Consider the following 6561-nt stretch of genomic DNA (forward strand, 5'->3'; position numbering starts at 1 on the left):
TATGTATTCGAATAAGGGTCATTCCTAGGACGGTTCTGGAATCCCACTTGTTTCACCGGTGCTCCCTCAGGCACATAAAATGGATTGCCATCTTGGCAATCCTGCACGTCATGCTCACCCCCACACTTATCACAAAAAATTTCTTGCAGACGCATAGCCGACCCACTCATGCTCATCCCATCAATCTTTCTATTCAAAGCCTCTTAACTGTGCTGAAACCGCAGACAAATCATTAACTTGATGAACTCCAGCACCTCGTCTCTGTCTATCAGACTGAGGATGATAGCTATTCGCAGCCATCTCCTCCAATAACTCATATCCTCAGTCGTCTTTCTCAGTAAGTTACCACATGCAGCAGCATCTATCATAGTACGGTTAGGAGTAATCAGACCATAGTAGAAAGTTTGAACAACTAACCCAAGCGGTAGCTCATGGTGTGGACATCTCCTCAACAAGTCCTTGTAGCGCTCCCATGCCTCGTAAAGTGACTCGTTCTCATATTGAGCAAACGTAGTAATGTCGGCTCTAAGCTTCATAGTCTTCGACGGAGGAAAGTACTTGATCAGGAATGCCTTTGCCATATCCTCCCATGTAGTGATAGACCCTACAGGCAAACAGTTTAACCACGACTTAGCTTTATCTTTCAGTGAAAATGAAAATAAGCGCAAACGAACAGCATCATCAGACACGCCATTAAACTTAAAAGTATCACAAATTTCAAGAAAGTCAGCTATATGAGAATTAGGGTCGTCAAGTGCACTTCCCCCAAATTGAACAGTGTTCTGAATCATCTGGATGATAGCTGGCTTGATCTCAAACTGATTAGCTCGGATGACTGGTCTTGCGATGCTTGGACGTGCTCCATCAAGAGACGGCTGTGCATAATCCAACATTGGAATGCGACGTAGTATCTCAACTTTTCTATTGTCACGCTGTTCCTCTCCACGTTCTTGCTCGTGTCTTTCCATCTGTTCTTTGAGTCTTTGTTGTTGTCTTCGACGTCTAGCTGTGCGTTCAATCTGGGGGTCAAAAGGCTCAAGCTTAAATTCGAGTGATCTTCGCATGCACCACCAGAAAAATCTGCAACACAATGCGAGTATCAAATAGCAATAAAATCAATAATACTAAAGAATTTAAATGAAAATAAAAAATCGTGAGTCAACAGTCCCCGGCAGCGGCGCCAAAAACTTGATCGAGCAAAACTTGCACAGTTAATGGTCCCAAAATTTGTTTTATAAATGAAAGCTCGATTTAAATATCGCAAGTGCACGATAGTCAAGTTATAATAAACGTAAGTGAATACGAGTATCGATCCACGAGGACTGCGTCACACTCTTTTTATTTTCAGATAAAATTTCTTTAGCAACGATAAATTGCGTTGATGATTAAACTAATGTAAATTAAACAATTCAAATAATTAAAATGCAAAGAAAATGTGTTCAAAAGAGCAATGATTAATTTGGATTAAAAATCAAATGAGAAACGAATCTGTTGGGAATTTTCAGTTCACCTACCACTCGTGTTTAAACAATTACACTCGACTCTTACTCGTGCATTCGACGGAATTCCCTAGACTAATTAATATACTCTGTCGAGCTATATTAATACTAATCATAAACATGCAGTAATCAAGTATCCTCAATTATTTAACAGTTCAAGATTGCATTACTTCCTATGGAATCCACTAGCTTTCATCCGGGTGAACTATCACTATCGACACGTACCCAATTCCGTATATCTACTAAAATTGTAAATCCGTGGTTTATACTATGTGATCTTATTGTTAATTATTCTATCGACATCATTAACAACATGAAATAATCAAATGAAGTTAGCTAGGCTTCGATTGAAATAAGAACGAACAATAGCATAAACAAATCACTCATAACAACGTCGAGAAATAATGTTAAACAACGAGTACGGGGTAGGATCCCCTCAAATCCCAACAAATCTAGAGTTTAGCTACTAAAATTCATAATAAAAAACCAACAACAATCTAAGAAATGAAAACTGAATAATGAAAATACTAAAGATGACGACGGATGACGGCCACGACGCGTGGAAATCTCGAGGTCTTCGAAATCTCCTTTGCTCCTAGCCTCTTCTCCAAGAAAGATGATGAAAAGTCTGATCCAATCTGAAAAACGGCGCCCCTCTCGTGTATTAGGTCTATGGTGTAAGATAGAGTCCACAAAACTTGGAAACAAATCTTCTTGGATCTCGTCGCTCGCTAGGGCGGTCACTTTTGACCGCTGGGGCGAGTGGTTCTCGAATAAAAATCCTCGGCCATGTCTCTGGTCTCGCTGGGGCGGTCACTTTTGACCGCCCTAGCGAGAGGTTCGCGCAAAAACTCCTCGGCTAGACCAACATTCTCGCTGGGGCGGTCAAAAGCGAGACACTCGCGCAATAACTACTCGACCAAATTAAAATGCTCGCCGGGGCGGTCACTTTTGACCGCCCTAGCGAGACCTCTTCGCTGCTTTGACATATAAAATCCCACTTTTTTGGTCCAATTCCTACAAAACAACCACAAAATACACGAGATCAGTCATATGCTAAATAATTGCTAAATTAAACTAAAACAAACTAATATGATGCATGAATGCGACTCAAAACCAACACTAAAAACACGTAAAAACGAGTCCTATCAGGATGCTCAAATCTGATGCAGTTGCATCAATCTTCTCTCTAATCACTATTCCCTTAGGTCTGGCAGGAGGTAGGGAAGTGTAGCTAGTAATAGTGATCAATGAGGCCTTAACTCCAGCAAGCTTCTTCTTGTCACCAGATTCGGCGACCTTCTTCATTGGTAGAATGGTAGATAGAGGCAATTGATCCTCAGTTGAGGGTTCAGTTGGAACAGCTTTCAGTGGGATAGCCTTGATAGGTTGTTGAGCTTCTGACTGCATCAGTCGTTCAATTGGAATGGTTTCAACTACAGCAGCTGGCTTGGTCTTCAAGGTTTGTGGCTTCTTCACAACCTTGGGAGATGGAGTCCTCTCTGAATCAGTTTCACTAACAATCAATTTGTGCTTGATTGTCTTCTTCTGAGTCTTCTTTCGTGCTTTCTGGACTGATTTGGGGGCTCCTTCCATCCCAAATTCCTTCTTCACTTGGATAAACTGCTCAGGTGACATGTCCAGTTTCTGCTTAGGTGGCTGGACAGTCTTGGCATTGAAAGTCTTCATCTTTGATGACTTTTTAGAATCATCAGTCACCATCCATTTTACTTTCAGCACATGGCTAAGCTGCACCGCAAAGCTTTTGACTGCTTGGACGACTGAAACATATTCCTCAGAATATTGAAGATTATGTTCCTCCAGTTAATCTTCCTTTCAGCCATGTTTGCACTCATAGCTTGAAATTTCTCAAGAGTGAGGGCAATAAATGATCCTTTCTTTGCCAAGAGTCCCTTTGCTACAATATCAGCCGGCAATTGTAATTTTGGCTTCAATTCCTTCTTAGGATCGGAAACCTTGATTTTCCGATCATCAGCAGATAAGGTAGATTGCATCTCCTCAATATCGGATGCCTTCACTTCAGAAAGGTTAGCTAGCACATCAGTAGGCAGTTGGAAAATATTGCAGAAGAACTCCTCCTCAATGATCAGCAACTTACCATTTACGGTAGACGCTATACTGCCTTTTTGAGTGACATAGCCGGTGGCGTAGAGTTCTTGAACGTCTTTGACAAAGATTTCTTGGGAAGATAATCCCAGAAATATCTTCAAACCAGCTGCTTCCAGTTTCAGAAAAACATTCTTGACTGCTTCATCTTGTACAGTCAAGACTGAATCAAAGTGGATCGCCATAGCATTCATGACGTGAGCTGGGATCTGGTTTGCCATTTGTTTGAGTGAAATCTACGAAAAATGAGTATGCTATGAGTAGAAATTTGCTCGGAATGCTTGAATGTGTGCGTAAGAATAAAAACTGAATTGGAGTGTGTATAGTACTAATGTAGGTGACTGTTCAAATTATTGGACATTTGTCAGTCTAGGAAAATTTGAATAGAAAACGTGCGTACATGTGGTAAAATCTGTGTAAAATATTAATGGATTATGTGGGTCCACATTCCAAAATAATATTCAATGAAAGACAACATTTAATGCTTCGACATACAGTCACATCATTTAATATAGAATATTAATCAAATTATCAGTTAACATATTTGAAAAGAACAGTTAGATCATCAGCTGAATGACCAGTTGAGTACTCAGTCAATTCAGTTGAAGACCAACTCACTTTTGTCTTCTCAGTTCACTTTTCAAATTGACATTCCCCCTTAATAAATTCATATAATTTAGAGAAAATGTAAGAAAAACTCAGTCTATGTGAGTCAAAAGACGGTTCAGTTTACTTGAGTCTCTTCATCTTCTTCAATATTAAATGAGACCCGTCTATAAGTAAAATGAAAACAATGTTAGATAACAACAGTTCAATATGTCGAGTGAGTCTGGTTTGTCTAGTGAGTCTGATTCGATCATTTCAGATGCATGCAACAGCAATCATCACGTATTGACTAAAAGATGTGGCGCCCCAAACCTCCCCACGTAATCATGCAACATGTGACGTCATATGCATACAAAATTTCTTTTCGACGACGTAATAATATAATGCATATACTACAAAAATAGTGCAATCACCACACTATCTATGTCAATGCAGCAGAAACAGTATAATAAATACACACATACAACTCAAATAAGACAATAAGCTATACTGTCTCTATCTACTATCAACTACAGGACTGTTTGACTAGACACACCTAGTCCTTCACCACTATCCTGTCTCGCGCATAGTCCTGTAACCTGCCCAACAGAAACAGCCCCCAAAGGGTGAGCATATACAACAATCATCATCGTAATACATAACAGTTATATTAACAACAACATAAGATATAACTGAAATGATGACAGAAATACCCCCTTTGCCGTTTCTGGACAATCAGCCATCAACAACCTCAACAACATCACACTGCAACAATAACATCGACGATACGTCGCACCCCAACTCCGGCGACAGCAATATCGTCGAACGAACAACAACATCGACGATACGTCGCACCCCAACACCGGCGACAGCAATATCGTCGAACGAACAACAACATCGACGATACGTCGCACCCCAACACCGGCGACAGTAATATCGTCGAACGAATAACAACATCAACGATACGTCGCACCCCAACACCGGCGACAGCAATATCGTTGAACAAACAACATCAACGTGACAACATCAACGAGAAGTCTCCCAACAACGATAGTCAACAATATCAACAATAATAAACAACAACAAATATAATATCAAATCACCCAATTCCGGTGATTTATCATCGTTCAACGCAATAGTATTCATCAATACTAAACAATAACAACATATGCTCGTACGTCAACACGTACCTGATAATTGAGTATATATACAATCTGGCTATTTCTTTGATCCTGAGGCTTGTGATGTATCTAAATAATTCAACAATAATTATCAGATCATTGTCACCGTATCAACACAGTTATAACAGCCTCAATATATAACATCAAATAGCCCAACAACAATTAATTCAACAAAATATAAAATTCGATTATAAAATTCGTATTGTTCAACAATTTAATATTCTGGTGTATTTAATTCACAATACTACCATCAAATACACCCTAATTAATTAACTTCAAATAATAGGCTATTTTACAACATCCGTCAAATTACGAAAACTTTATATCAACGTGTAGCCTATAATTCGTAGACTCCGAATATATAATCAGAATTAATAACAACTGACAAACAACTCACCAAATTTTAATTCAACGATTAAAAATCCCTAATTATAATAAATTAGGAATAATTCTAATCAACATCACTATAATCTTCCCTACTTCTTTAAAATCATACACTACTCAACAATCTTCAATTTCAGTATAATTTAACAATTTATCAAATTTATTCCAGAAATCGACAAATTTCAAACATCACCAAAACTATATAATTTATACCTCAAATCGAAGATCTCGTGTCAACGATTCCAGAACTGAAGTCGGTTCGTCGATTGGATAAACCGATAAGTCACAGGATTGAAAAGAATAAAATCGAAAACTTTCGTTCCTATTCTCTCGTTTTCTCTACTGTGCTTTCTGTGAAAATATTGAAAGTCACGTAAGTGAGTATCAACTTTATCTTTTCTTTTTTTTTTAATTTTTAATTTTATATTATATTAATAAAATAAAATAATATAATATAATATATATAATATTTAACATTTTAACACCGGTACATCCCTTTGGACCAGTCAAACGATCAAATTTTCCAAAACTCAAAACATGAAACTTCTATATCTTTGAGTTTTCTACGGTATATCCAAATTTCAAATCATTTGGACTTCATATGATCAAGATATGTCATATTTCATTCTTTAAAATTCATTAATTATTTAGTAATCTCACATTACTAAATCAACAACTTGTGATATTTACTTCAGGCATTACATTTCTACCCCCTTAAATGAATTTCGACACCGAAATTAATCAACAACAGTAATAACATGCATAAATAAAGATACGTCATACCA

At 37.9% G+C, this 6561-nt stretch overlaps 1 non-coding gene across 1 annotated transcript; it reads left to right on the plus strand.

The window, feature by feature from the left end:
• Nucleotides 1-426: 426 nt before the first annotated feature.
• Nucleotides 427-533, plus strand: LOC140835592 (small nucleolar RNA R71). The gene has a single exon (XR_012118915.1). It is a non-coding gene; the product is annotated as a small nucleolar RNA R71 (small nucleolar RNA).
• The last annotated feature ends 6028 nt before the right edge of the window (nt 534-6561 follow it).

This window comes from Primulina eburnea, chromosome 6 (genome assembly GCF_022965805.1).
Source record: "Primulina eburnea isolate SZY01 chromosome 6, ASM2296580v1, whole genome shotgun sequence".
Lineage (NCBI taxonomy): Eukaryota > Viridiplantae > Streptophyta > Magnoliopsida > Lamiales > Gesneriaceae > Primulina > Primulina eburnea.